A 14,894-nucleotide genomic window follows, 5' to 3' on the forward strand; every position below is an offset into this window, starting at 1 on the left:
CTCTGAGTAGTGAATCAAAGCTTAGAGACAAAGATGGTGTTCTTGTCTACCCATTTGATATCCAGGTAAGAAGAGCCACCTCCAGGCTACTCAACAACAGAGGCAATTTTCAATTTTGGTGTTCCAAGAACAAAAAGAACAAAATGTAATTTATTTTCTTCCCAGGATGGTAAAATTTGTGACAGCAGTGTGTCAAGTGAGGCAGATGGTATAACAGGTCTGAAGGGGGTCAGTGGTGGTTTCAGAGCAATGTGGATGGTGAAAGAGAAAGGTCCAAGTGGTGCTGGTCCAAGGAATTCTGAGGGTAGATTAAAGGTCACTATCCAGAATCCATCATCCTGGGTAAATTAGAGGCCCAGAAGTGCCCTCATCTTTCTCTTGCAACAGGCTAAAGTGAAGGCCACTCTAAATCTTAATGCTTTCTTAAATTATGTGCCCCAGGTAAACATCTGGTTCTCCGAGTTCCCCTACATAGTCAGCGAGTGGGTGATAGTTAACCTGCTGCTATTTTTCTTATTGATTTAAGCATGGAGTCAGAGGGAAGAGGACTTTGGACTCTGGCATCTTGGTGACAAGACTCCAAGGCTCAGGGGTAGAGCCATGTTTCAGGAGGTGGACGAGCTCCTTCCTGCATGGATATCCTAACCCAGATGATGGAGAATGGAAGTTGAGAGCAGCCTGCAGAGTGTGATCCATTGGGGTGAATCCAGACTTGCTCATCCAAACAGGTGCATTCTGGTATCCCAGCATGTGTGATGTGCTTTAGACATATAAATATGCAGTGTGTCTTTGTAACTAAAACATAGTTATTAATGCAAAAGAAATATGTTAAGCTCATGATTCACATTTTCATACCATGTTTATAAATTGAATTTACAGTGTTATGTTTTTATCGTTATTGGCTTAGGTAGTGACAGATGCTGTTCTGGACCTCAGGCAACGTCCCTAACATTTCATTTAGCAGCAGGCATTTTCACATCCAAGCAGTATAAATGCTGATTTTTGCTGAAACTTGTGTTTATACAAGTGTTTACGCACATCTTTTTAAACAAAGGGCCACACATGATCAAGCTTGGGGGACTGGGAACCATTTTATAGACCGTTCCAGCATTCTTGCGTCAAGGCTTGACACTCCATTAACAGGAAAAGAGTTTTTAAAGCTGGCTGCAGGAAAGGAATAAGGTCAGTCCCAGAAACTTTCATGCCCTGATGACTCAAAAGAAGGGAGCAAACTGTAGATTCTTTGTACTCCTGTGCTGGCATATCAATGAACCATCTCAGAGGGATTTTGTGGAATGGAGTCTTATGGCACCAATGCCTCTTTAATTTGTGTGATCTAAGAGCAAAGAAAACCTAGATGAAATAAGAACATGTAATGAATAAGGAGGAAGACCTTTTACAACAAGAATGTATATTGGAACAACCCGGCCTAAGCTAGCTTAACCTAATTTTTACTATTTATGTTTGGTACCATGTATTTTATTTTCAGCTCCTGATATTTGTAGCATTTCCTGGTTATCCTGTTAATGCTTAAAAGCCAAATAATTAAAAGGTTCATACACACTTGAACATTCTTAGAAGTTCCTAAAAATAGAGGGAAACCCTGTGGAAGTTATATCTTGCCATCTGTGGTTTTTTTTTTTTCTGAATAAGATATTGCTATAGTTTTGCTTTTAATATGGGGCTACATTTAAGTGGATGCTGACTAAAACTAAAAAGTTTGGAAAATATTTCCTCCCTATATTTGAGTTTTTCAAAGAAAAGTATTTTTCATTTCTGTCAGACTGTTTTGAACTTCAGGCTACTATTAAAAACAACAAAAAAAACACAAACGAAATCCCAAGAAACCACAAATTCAGAATATCCCAAAACTTATATTTTTTTCATCACTTACAATTTTTCAAGAAAATTAGAAAAATTTCAATGAAAGTAAAGCTATGGGCTAGGGATATGTTGTTTAGCTTATGGAAGCTGAAAAGCCAATAGCATAAGCGCAATGGTTGGAATCTCCGTTTTTGCATGCTTTTTTAATATATTTAACATTGTCAGCATTTATATGTATACTTCATGGGACACACTAAATTTACATTCATGGAAAATTAGAAAAGGATTGATTTTGTAACTAGTTGTAATTGATTAATTCCCTTTCTGGACTGTTCTGCGATGCTATGAATGATGTGCTAGCATTAGTTTACACCCAAATCCGTATTTCAGCATTACAGAGTCCGGTTTGTGGGTTTCTCTTTTGTCACTTTCGGGCACAAATATTATTGTCTCATGATCAAGTTGACATAATAATAATAATAACAACAATAACAATAATAATAATAATAACAACAACAACAACAATTTTTAAAAGCAAATTTTCTGATTGGCAAATATATTTTTGCTATCTATTTCTATATTTTACATCTATAATGTAGTAGAGGAAACTTGCATTCTGTTGTGTTGCACAAAAGCCAAACAGGAGCAATGTAAGTCAATATTGGCTCTTCCTGCACAGCAAGGATCACTTTTTCTATCTTCTAGGTGAAGACTTACTTATATGAGCAGCCCTGTTAAACTCAGGCACACGATCAAGTGAGTAAACATTGCATAAACTCTAAATAACACAGCAAACAAACTTTACAGTGACAATCTCCCACATCTTTGGGTTTATGAATTTAGAAGACCAGCCATCTCTGCACATGGTGAACTCTCCCATGGTATTTCTAGAACTCTGGAAGGGAAATAATGTTTTCTAGTGGACAACTAGAGGAAACATATCTTTCAGGGGTTATGAGAGTAGAAAAGAACTCAAACTTTGATAGTGATGATTTGAAAATTTTGTATTCTACAATAACCAAGATCTTTACTATTGCTAAATTGTTGTGGGAGGATCTTCATAGTAAATTTGAATTATAGAAAGACTACATGCACCATTTCTGTAGTCATTGAACTTTTGTGTGAATCGTTACAGCTCTTCTCACAATCATGGCAAGTTTGCAAAGAGGGGTGTTGCTGTGGCATCCTAATAACATATGAATAACTTGGAGATAAACCCATTTATTGGTTCTGTATAAAGATATGATTTCTAATTGGTACTATCTGACTACATCCAAGTTTTATTTGAATATGATTTTTGTTGCAGCTGTTTTAGTAGTCCCAGTTAGACATTTTAATTACCATCAGGGTAGAAATACTTCGGTTCTGCTTCGTAAACGCTCATCTCTCTTCCCAGCCCTTCACTGATGGTCCTTCTGTCAGCTAGATTCTTGCTCACACTCTCTGCCTGAGAACTGATCAAGTCTCAGATACATCAATCGTTAATCTCTTCCCCTACAGTCTCATTACGTGGTATAATGTTTTGGACCTCCAAATCCACAGTGATCATTCTCTTAATGATTTTCTGAATTATTAATAGTTCCATTTTACCAAAGTCCAGAGAATCTTGTACAAGGTTAAGACGGTCAGCCTGTGTCTTCAAATCCATCATCTATGAGCTACTTACATTCTTTCTCTGAGGCTTTCTAAGGAACAAACCTTATGCTTTCCTACTATTTTCAGAAAATTATAATTCCAACTGAGCTAATAAACACAAAGTTAAGAGCTTTGATCTTCAAGGCTGCTAAATTTGAGATTAATTTTGTGACTAGGTGAGGATTTTTTTTCAGAGGAAAAAGACTTTTTAAAGTGGAGATGATTTAATGAGGGAACAAGAATAAGACTACAAGTGATCAGTCACAGTACTTGACAGCTGAATTATAAAGACTATTTCTCCAGTATGTTGGCGAGGCACTTCTAAGAAACTTCCCAAAAGAAATTAATTCTCTGATTCACTGAAGGTTTCTGAATAGTGAATACATAGAAACAGTCTGTTTTGTAAAGCTAACTTGACACACTCTAAAGAGCTGATTCATTCTGAAAGGTTATTTAATGAACCATCTTCTCTTGGCTTTTTTTGAAAAACAAAATGTCCTTTCACCTCTCCTCAAAAATGTTTTTTGCTGTTTTTCAGTATCGATATGCTCTCTCCCTGGAGACTTCTCTGAGCTAGCCATGAAACAAGCACCCCCCGGAAAGACACAGTGCAAGTTTATTACTGCTTACATCATCTCTGGTTCAATGATCTCCACGTCTGAAGTGGGGACTCAGACTCAAGTCCATTCTATTCTCTGGTTTTTTTAATTCCAAATTACTTGCATTAACTGTCTTCTTTATTTGGAACTGTTTAGTCCAGATTACTCAGATTCCAAATTAAAATGACAACTAATACCAAATTAATAGGTAGCCATGTGCTTGGATGCCTGTAATAATTTTATAGTTCTCTGATCACCTTGTGATGACATAAAGATAATTCTCCACAATGCTGTTTCTTTCTTCTTTTGTCTTTCTACTGATTTGTCCTTCATTCCCCATTAGTGCATCTCAGGTCTTGCTTGCTCTTCCAGCTGTTATGGCCACTGAGAGGCCAGTTTATATCCTTTTAAAAGCTCCAGCTCCTCTATGCAGTGCTAACTGAAGAGTGCTCCCTAGTTAACAGAAGTCTGAGGAAGAACCTGGCTTTTTGGAGACGACAAACTGGATGCCTTAGTATGGTATTCATTTAGCTGGGACTGGCTCCCTGAAAAGAGCCGTTCTCCAGAGGCCTGAGAGTTTATAGCTGAAAGAGAAGTTATTACTTGCTTTGGTTAAAAAAAAAAAAAAAAAAGGAAAAGGGAGAGAATAATGTTGTAAAATAGTTATGGAAGTATACTTACAATATAAATGAATAACAACACACTGTGTCCAGTCATTTGAAACAATAAAATGTGTTATTTTTGGGATTACTAGAGACAATCAAGCACTGTAACTCTTCTAGCCTTATTTCTTGCAACTAACTCACCATATGAAGCTTTACAAGCAGTTTTTACTGCTGTTGGAGTTAATCTGATGTCAGGAGCACTAGCAGATCATGGCTGCTGTTAAGACTACATATGCTCTATCTTGTGCTGTATCACATCTGTACTTCCTGTGGAGGCAGAAGGGATGTTCCCTATTTGCCTCCCTGCGTTTTAAGCAACATGTGCTTGTGACAGGCATGTCCTTTGCATGGCCAGGTTTGAGGGGCAGGTCAAACACCCTTGGAAAAGGGAAACATGGAAGGGGACAAGAAGGATGCTATGAACTTGTCACTTTTAGAGTGAGAAAACTGGAGATTATTCTTCGTATTAAACATTTTTTTTTTCTGAAGTTCTCTGCCTTTTTAGCACATTTCCTCAGTAATTACAGCTTATTCTGGACATCTGGCAAGACTGCTCCTGGGAGGACAATTTCCTGCTATGGTGTGCAGAGGACAAATAACTCAGAAAATGTGAAAATGTTCACCTCAGGAATTCATATAGTATATGATGCTACTGCAGCAGCCAGTGTGAGCAGTACTGGAAGGCTGAACTGACCTTGATCATGAAGAAACACCTTGCAGACTGCCATACAAGTAAATGTCTTCTGACTTCCTTGTAGCTTTCCAGAAGAATGAGGAAAAATTAATACAAAGATAAATGTGAAAGGAACTGGTGCATTGAAGGTTGTATTTGGACCAAAATCTGATACCCCAGAGATCAGTAACTACATAAATCTTCCAGCTGAGTGAACTTGCTAAATAATTTCTGTCACCAGAGGGCCTGGGGTCACTGCATAGACAAGATGAAATCACACACACCAAAGCTGCAATCCCAAGCACAAATACAGGCTGGGCAGAGAATGGATTGCGAGTACTTGATCTAGTGATCAACCTGTTATAATGGAAGGTGTCCCTACCCATGACAGATGGGGTGGATCTACACGATCTTTAAGGTCCCTTCCAACCCAAACCATTCTAAGATTCTATGATTGTTTTTCTCACTGCTTTACAGCAAGCAAGTGGCAATTTTCTGGTGCCTGCATTGCATCTTTCCCACGCCTCATGCTGCAAAAGTCAAATATTAGGAGAGAGGGTAATGTCCTTACAACTTTTCTGCACTGCTTCAGTTACACTAGGAACTTAAAAGCTGCATGATGAAAGGAATCAATGTCTTCTCTTTCAATGTTAATGAATAAACTGTACATTTCACCCCAGCAAAGGGCAATGTCTGAGCACACTTTGTCTGGTAATAAATAGCTCTTCATACTCAACCCAGTTCTTCAGGACGCACCCATTGATTAAGTTAAGCACATGTAGGTGGTTGCAGTATAGCAGAGCTTGAATGGAGACCATACTTACATGATAGCACTCTGGCAATATTCATGAGTGCCTATGGCCCACCCTTAGCTCCATTTGCTGCTCCAATTTACAGTGTGACACAGCCAGTTGTACAAGACAACTGAGGAGATGATATACCATTTCATGGAGCTAAAATCGACCATCTCTGAAGTAGGTATAGGGAGTAGAACTTTGTAACTCAGTGATGTTGCCAATGCATTCATATAATGAAAAGGCAGTCTCAGCTGCCTATTTCAACTGTAACATTGCGGTAGTATGTATTAGGCTTGGCAAATGTACCACAAAGCTCTGAAAAGGCTCATGAACGCCACCACATCAGGTCTTCTGAGCCTGTATGCAATGCTGCTTCTCTTCAGAAAGCCAGCAAGTCACATCTGAGACTATACTTTGCCTTTGTTATCTTTTTGGGAAGGGACTTAGAGCTCTGTTGCTGTGGTTTATCATTTCTGAACAAAATGTTTGTCTGATTATTGACCTGAAAAGGAGGTGTTTTCTCCCCAGCTGGGTGAAACATGGAAACATAGCCTGGGGAACGGCTGCAAACACGTTGCAATTCTCTGTGTCTTTTGGACAGTCTTCTTCCTTATTTCATATTTTCACCCCAGTTAGCTTAAGTTATGCAGGTTAGGCTGTTTATTTCAGAGGTGTTCCTTTACTGAGTGTGATGCTTTATGAAATTGTCAGCTAAGCATTAATCACCATTTAGCCTGTCATTTTGACTGTGTCTGACATTCGTTAAACTGTACCTCAGGATATACACATCTGGCGATGACAGTAATTTGTTAATTGAATGTGACTTTTAATGAACTTTTCACCCAGCAGGCTATTCCAGGGATTTATGAACAACTGTATTTGTTACAAGTGGTTTTGTAATATTCAGTACCAAGCATCAAAAAACAAAGCAGTGACTTCGCAGTAGCTGCTGCAGCATGCAGGGTTGCCCATATTTTGTCCATTAATTCCCACAGGTACCAGATTCACAAAATTATGTCTGACTTGATAAATTCAAATTCCTAACAGGTGTTTAATATTCATTCTCAAATGTATCATCTGAGTATGTCCATTCATCACACCAGACGTCATAATGAGTAGCCTACTCAGTGGCAAAATCACCAGCCCGATTTGTCTGCCTTCTTCTCTCTTCTTTGGGGAGAAGGCTGCTGTTGATGGCATGGTGTATGTGCTGTTGGTGAGGCTGAATGTGTGCCTGTGTTCTCCATGAAGGTGACACAGGAACAGCTTGTTTTCCCTTAGAAAGCAGGAACAGGCTTCAAAGGGTAGCACATGCTTTTCATATGAAAGAGGTGAGGATGACCAAAAAGGTAAGACACTGTGTGTCTGTCTGGGATGCAAAAAAGCATTTTTATAGCAGGAATGGACTTTTTCCTGATTCTTTTGGTTCTGTTTCTAATAAGGATTTGTTTGTAACAACTAGCTCAAGAGATGCCTCTTTCTTTGTCCTCTCAATTTCTGATTCCCATTGGTTACATTCCTTTGGAAGAAATGGAGATCAAATATAGAACAGGATGAGGGAAGCTTTGGAAATTAGCTATGTATACAGAGACTTGGCAAAAGCATTAATAGATTCAAAGAAAAAATGCAAAATGAAAGAGAATAATTAAATTAAGTCAACTGGCAATATGAATATCAAAAGAGAACTAGTTTGGAAATGGAAATACAGCACACTTGGAATTAATGTAGACTCATTCTAGGCCAGCATGATTCATACAATGCCAACAGGCTGTACCATTTGCATCAGTGTCTATGTTTCAATACAAATTTGTAACCAGGCTATTTAAATGCTCTAATCCTTTTATGAAAGTGTGTGGGAGCCTGGAGATGAGGAAGGGTAGGAGGCAATAGTGGGATATCTGCAGGGCATATCTGCCATGCAACCTATCAGAGCCAACTAGGCTGAAAAAGCAGCATCTCTCTTCAAAACCTGGCTTTGTCTTTCTGATAAGAACACACATTTCAGCTGCAGATCCCCTGAGTAGACATTCGTGAATCTAGGCAATGTAATCTCCTCCCTTCTCCTCAGAATGCTTTAATTCAGAGTGCACATATAGCTGTCAATTCTGTTCTAGGTCTCAGTGAGACATGAAGGCTGATACTGTATCATAAATGACACAACGTTTGCATGTGGAAGTTTGCATGTCTTTGGGTGCATACATGTAATCTTATGAATCAGACCCTTGAGTTTTGCTTCATACTTGCTTTCAACTTCTGTGGAGTTACCTGTTGATTCGTACTGATTTAGAGGCCAGTTACTAGCGGCCAGTATGTTGAACACCCTCTCCAGGTTTTGACAAACATGAGGGCACAATAGTAACAAGACAAGGAAGTTGCCACTTAGAGTAATTGTGCTATGCAAACTAGGAACAGCTCCATGCAGTGTTCATGATGTCAGTATTTTAATGAAAATATTGGCAAGTAAGTGAATAAAAAAATCTAGTGTTTCTAGATAGAATCATAGAATCATAGAACCATAGAATAGTTTGGGTTGGAAGGGACCTTAAAGATCATCTAATTCCAACTCCCCTGGACACTTCTCACTAGATCAGGCTGCCCAAGGCCCCATCCAACCTGGGCTCGAACACCTCCAGGGATGGGGCAGCCACAGCTTCCCTGGGCAACCTGTGCCACTGCCTCACCACTCTCATTGTGAAGAATTTCTTCCTAATGTCTAATCTTAAACTTCCCCTCTCGAATGTAAAGCCATTTCCCCTCATCGTATCACTACATGCCCTTGTAAAAAGCCCCTCCCCATCTTTCCTGTAGGTACTGGAAGGTACTTCAGGTACTGGAAGGTCTCTGGAAGGTCTCCCTGGAGCCTTCCCTTCTCCAGGCTGAACAGCCCCAACTCTCTCAGCCTGTCCTCACATGGGAGGTGCTCCAGCCCTCTGATCATCCTTGTAGCCTCCTCTGGACTCATTCCAACAGCTCCATATCTTTCTTACACTGGGGATTCCAGAACCAGACACAGTACTCCAGGTGGGTGTCTCCTCTCCGGGCGGCAGAGGCAAAGCTGCGGGGGCCCACCCGGGATGCTTTTTACACCTGAGCTATTTTTTTTTTCCAATCATGTGAGATAAATCTTCAGACTATTTGTTTTTTAAAGAAAGATTATGAATATGAATGTCTCCTTTTGTGTGATCCTCTTACTCCAAAATAATTTTTCAGCTCTTGCAAAACTTGCTAGTTCTTGTGGTCTAAGATGTTACTAGTAACATTTTTACTTGTCTTTAGCAAGCTGTTCTTTGAAATCTTTGTTTATAGTTTTATGCCTAATTTTTCTGAGTTTATGATCTATGTAAGCTCCCTTTATGCACACAACTTCCACTTTTTTGAAAATGCCTTCTCCCTTCAGATAAGGCCTGTTCTATTTAGCTCTGTCATCTTGTTTACAGCCCTCTAAGAATCTTTTTTTCTTTTCTTTTACAAGGAATATTCATTTATTCTGCATCTCTTAAAAAGATGCTTTTAAGGAGGACAAAATGTCAGCTTTCCAGAGCCAGCTCTCTAGAAGAAAGGAGAGAATTCAGCAAGGCCTGCCTCCACCTTAACAGGCAGCCCAAGCCCCTGATAATTGCTGCCTGCACTATTGTGGCTACTGAGATCCTGAGAACCCAGCTCAGCACAGCTCTACCTCCAGCTCAGGAACTGAACTACGTGGCCCATCCAATGATGTGGGCAATGGAGAATGATGGTGGTCCTGCAGCTCCCCACCACTCCCCCAGACCCTTTCCTCTCCCAGATGGTATTGCCAGTGCCTGCTGTGGTGGGGGCACCACATAGAGAGGAAAAGAATCAGAATCATAGAATTGTAGAATGGTTTGGGTCAGAAGGGACCTTAAAGATCATCTAGTTCCAACCTCCCTGCCATAGGGTCAGGTTGCTCAAAGGTTCACCCAACCTGGCCTTGAACACCTTCAGGGATGGGGCATCCATGACTTCTATGGGCAATCTCTTCCAGGGCCTCACTCCCCTCACAGTAAAACATGTCTTTCTAATATCTAATCTAAATGTCCCCTCTGCCAGCTTAAAACCATTACCCCTCATCCTATCCCTGTGCTCCTTGATAAAGAGCCCCTCCTCATCTTTCCTGTAGGTCCCCTTTAAGTACTGGATGGCTGCTATAAGGTCTCCACACAGCTTTCTCTTCTCGAGGATAAACAAGCCCAACTCTCTTGGCCTGTCATCATATGGAAGGTATTCCAGCCCTCTGACCATCTTTGTGGTCCTCAGCTGGACTCACGCTAACAGAACCATGTCCTTCCTCTGCTGAGGACAGCAGAACTGAACACAGTACTCCAGGTGAGGTCTCAGAAGAGTAGAGTAGAGTAGAGGGGGAGGATTACCTTTCCTGACCTCATAAAAGTCTGCATTTTGCTTTTGTTTCGCTTTTACTTTATTTGTATCGGGTTCATCTTAAAAATTTTAGATGCCAGGTGGAACAAGGTCATAGGACTAGCAAGGATAGAGCCACTGATTTAATTCCCTAGCGTCTAGAATGACAGTAAAACATAATCTTCTTCAGAAATTTCTCAACTTGAATTAAAAATAGTCATCTGCAGCATTTTGCTTACTTTTTGTTTCTCGTGATAGCTATCAGTTTAATTAGAAGCTTCTTTGGGATTTAATCTTATGTTATTTTCTATTTGAAACATTCAACAATATGTAACATAGAATATAATACAGAGAAAGAAAGGTTTGGTATGAATACTATTAAAGTACACTATGTTTTTTTCCTAATCCTCCAGATGTCTAAAAGTACAGAAAAGGCACAGAGCTACAACATAAAAAGTTGCTCAGCACACCCTACAGATATAAAATCTGTTTTTCAAGTGACACTGATTTTGCTAAAAGGAGGGAAAATTAAAATTAATCAAAGAAATAGCAGTTAATGATAAATAAAGGGAAGACAAACACTGTTGTAGCTCTAAGTGGGATAATCCATGTTTCTGTCAAGACATGCCCATGTTAGGGGCTACAGGAGAGATGGGGAGGGGCTTTTTATAAGGGCATGTAGTGATAGGATGAGTGGGAATGGCTTTACATTAGAGAGGGGAAGTTTGAGATTAAACATTAGGAAGAAATTCTTCATGGTGAGGGTGGTGAGGCACTGGAACAGGTTGCCCAGGGAAGCTGTGGATATGCCCTCCACAGAAGTGTTCAAGGCAAAGTTGGATGGGGCTTTGAGCAGCCTGGTCTAGTGGGAGGTATCCCTGCCCATCACAGCGGGGCTGGAAGTCATTGATCTTTAAAGTCCCTTCCGACCCAAACCATTCCATGATTCTATGATTTCACTTATTGGCTCCTGCAGTTCTTCCATGCATTTGTGTTCAGTCTAATTCAGAACAGGTGTCTGAAGTGCTCCATACCAAACACCACGTGTGACATCCCACCTGTACACAGCAAATGCTGGCTGCATGAGAAAAGGGGAGCAGCATCTTGTACTATCTCAGAAATAGCACCACTATATCAGCCTGAAAGAACAGGCAGGTTGGATTTCCCCTCAGAAGATACCCACATGAGCTAGAAAGATGTCAAGGCCATCATAAAATATAACCAAGTCCAAGACTGTATCTTGGTACTAATACCTGTAATGGTGATATATATCGTGGTTGGGTGTATTCTTCTTTCCTCATGTGACCTCACACAAAGGAAGCACGTTAGGTGATCAGCAGGCTGAATTCTAGTCTATGTTGGAAAAATGAGCTGCTGAATGTAAATCTATGGTATAAATGCTAGCTTTATGGCAGAATAACTGCAGGATCATTATTCTGAATAAACCTTTCCTATAACCCAGAAAATGAGAGACATCTGCTAATTATTTTCATCATAAAGCTAAAAATAGTAGTCATAATGTTTTTTTGAGAAATCAAACCATCTGTCCGCATAATGAAATAAATGACAAAGAGACTAATCATTAAAGGTGAGAGTAAATTATACTCTAATAAAAGTATTTTAAAGGGAGTGTTGGCATAACTCCAAAAGATAGCTCTTATACTTTAAAAGGACATTTGGAAAGATCTAATAAAAATGCAAGATAATCAACCAATTCTAACCCATCACCTGAGTTATTAGGTGTTTAAAGTTCCCATTGTAAATTGGATTACTATAATAATATGGCTTAAATAGTTTTAAAAATAAATCCTAAGTATTCTAGGTCACGCCAGAAAAAATGTAAGAGGTAAACCCAAGGGATTTGAGGTTCAGGAATGCCAACTTAGGTTTCAAAATGAAATTAAATTCTAACCCTCTGATTCCCTTTATTTGTTATCATAAATAAATATGATTAAAAAATGACATAGTTTGTAGTGTAAGACACCCCAGGTGTGATGCCCATCTTTAGCTGAATCTGTCCAGTTTTCAGAATAACATGTATAAATGGAAAACCTCAGTGTGAGTTCCCCAGTCATGTAGCTGTCACTGCATCTGTGGAAATGACTGGATAATGGCTCAGATACATATGGATTGGATGCAGTGAGATTATCAAAACACTCTAAAGAGAATTCAGAACAAATAGTTTAGATACAACATAAAAAAACCCTATGTTTACAATTAGTGCTTAAAATTTCTAGATCTTTTAGAAAGCTTTCAAAACCAGTTGAGTATAATAATGATTTTACACATCCAGCTGTAGGGAATGTGATCGTGCCTTGCTATTCTCCAGGATGCCAGATGATAACTTTTGTGTTTCCACTGAAACACAATAATTGAGACATTCCTGTGTTATTCACAGGGCAACATTTCAAGAGGAAAAACACAAAGACTGGTGATTTCAGGCCCAAATTGTTTTTTTCAAGCTCCTGCGTAAAGGCATGTCCCAGAGGCCAGATGTCATATACAGAGACTACCGCAGCTGCACCACAGCCGCTCCCTGTGGGTTATAATAAAGACGCTAGCCAAAAGGGTCACGTGTGGCTATGTTCAGTTGCCAACTTTTTGCATTGTTTTCACACCAGAATTTGTCAGACACCCACTGCTTGCATTGGGCAGGAGCAGGAGGATGTCCTGTGTTATTTGCTGGTGCAGTTTCAGGCAATGCAAACTCACGTAATATGAAAAACTGAGACTAAAATGAGTAAGGCTCCAAATAAGAACTGTATTTTCACCTGTTGGTTTTGGGTGACTAGGCTGTCCTGGGGAACACGGACACCTGGAAAGAATGTTCCTACACGCTTGTTGGAGGTGATGGGGCTGTCCCCAGCCAGGTCACAGAATCATAGATTGAGTTGGGTTGGAAGGAACCTTAAAGATCATCTAATTCCACCCCGCCTGCCATGGGCAGGGACACCTCCCACTAGACCAGTTTGCTCAAAGACCCATCCGACCTGGCCTTGAACCTTGTCCGGGACAGGGCAGCCGCAACTTCCCTGGGCAACCTGTTCCAGTGCCTCTCCACCCTCATCGTGAAGAATTTCTTCCTAATATCTAATCTTAAACTTCCCCTCTCGAATGTAAAGCCATTTCCTCTCATCCTATCACTACATGCCCTTGTAAAAAGCCCCTCCCCATCTTTCCTGTAGGTACTGGAAGGTACTTCAGGTACTGGAAGGTACTTCAGGTACTGGAAGGTCTCTGGAAGGTCTCCTTGGAGCCTTCCCTTCTCCAGGCAGCCTGTCCTCGCATGGGAGGTGCTCCAGCCCTCTGATCGTCCTTGTAGCCTCCTCTGGACCCATTCCAACAGCTCCACATCCTTCTCACGTTGGGGATTCCAGCACCGGACACGGCGCTCCAGGTGGGTGTCTCCTCTCCGGGCGGCAGCGGCAAAGCTGCGAGGGACCCACCCGGGACACTTCCACGCTCTTTTCTTTCGGGGACCCGTGTCCCATCCCAGCGCCGGGGTCAAGCCCCCCCCGGCTGGGCGCCCCCCTCCGCTCCCCGTGCCGGTGCGGGGTTGGCCGCGGCCCCCGGGCGGAGCGCGGAGGCGGAGAGGAGAGGAGAGGCGGGGGGGCTGCTCCTCGCACCCGTCCAGGAGGCGGCTCGGTCCCTCCCCGCGGTGCGGGGAGTCGCGGGAGCGGGGGGCGAGGGGGAGACCCGTCCGGAGCCTGCAAACCGGAGCATCCCCGGCTGTCCGAGCATCCCCGGCGGAGCGGGGAGCGCAGGTACCGGCTCCGGGGAAAGGGATGGGGAGAAGGTAGAGCCGGAGGACGCTTAGCCCAGGTGCTGGGGGAGAGGAGAGATGGAAGCGGCTGCTGAGGGTGCTCCTGGGGACGCGAGGTCCGACCGAGTCCCAGGTTAAGTCACGAATAATCCGTCGGTGCCCCCCTGTCCTCGATGCTTCCCTGCGAGTGACCGACCGGGTTTAACCTTTACTAACGTCAGGTTTTAACCTTCGGGAAGTGCTCAGGGAAACCGGTGGCATAAATAAACGTGGGGAAGAAGCAGAAAAACAATCAGAGGTGCTCCAGGTGCGATTTTTTTTTTTTTTTTTTAATCTACAGCTCCTTTCTGAAATTATGTTTGTGTGGTCAAATTAATCAGTGGTAAGAACATGGAAAAGTAGAGAGTAGAAATATCAGCCTTGTTTACATAGTGACATTGCTTAGTTATATTAAAACACGTTTCTGAAAAATAACCTTGGCAGGGGGTGTGGAACTAGATGCTCTTTAATGTCCCTTCCAACCCAAACTATTCTATGATTCTATGAAGTCCATATAAGTTA

General features: G+C 41.4%; 1 protein-coding gene across 2 annotated transcripts in view; it reads left to right on the forward strand.

Annotated features, from left to right (window-relative positions):
* The first annotated feature begins 575 nt into the window (after window positions 1-575).
* The window catches only part of PKIB (cAMP-dependent protein kinase inhibitor beta), a 66,006-nt gene continuing 51,687 nt past the window's right edge, over window positions 576-14,894 (forward strand). The window contains exon 1 of one of the 2 annotated variants that reach the window (XM_069851809.1): window positions 576-728. The gene's annotated coding sequence lies outside the window, so the exon portion shown is untranslated. Of the gene's footprint in view, window positions 729-14,242; window positions 14,335-14,894 lie in introns of those variants that run through there. The other variant, XM_069851807.1, reaches the window with a different exon arrangement.

This window comes from Phaenicophaeus curvirostris, chromosome 2 (assembly GCF_032191515.1).
Source record: "Phaenicophaeus curvirostris isolate KB17595 chromosome 2, BPBGC_Pcur_1.0, whole genome shotgun sequence".
NCBI lineage: Eukaryota > Metazoa > Chordata > Aves > Cuculiformes > Cuculidae > Phaenicophaeus > Phaenicophaeus curvirostris.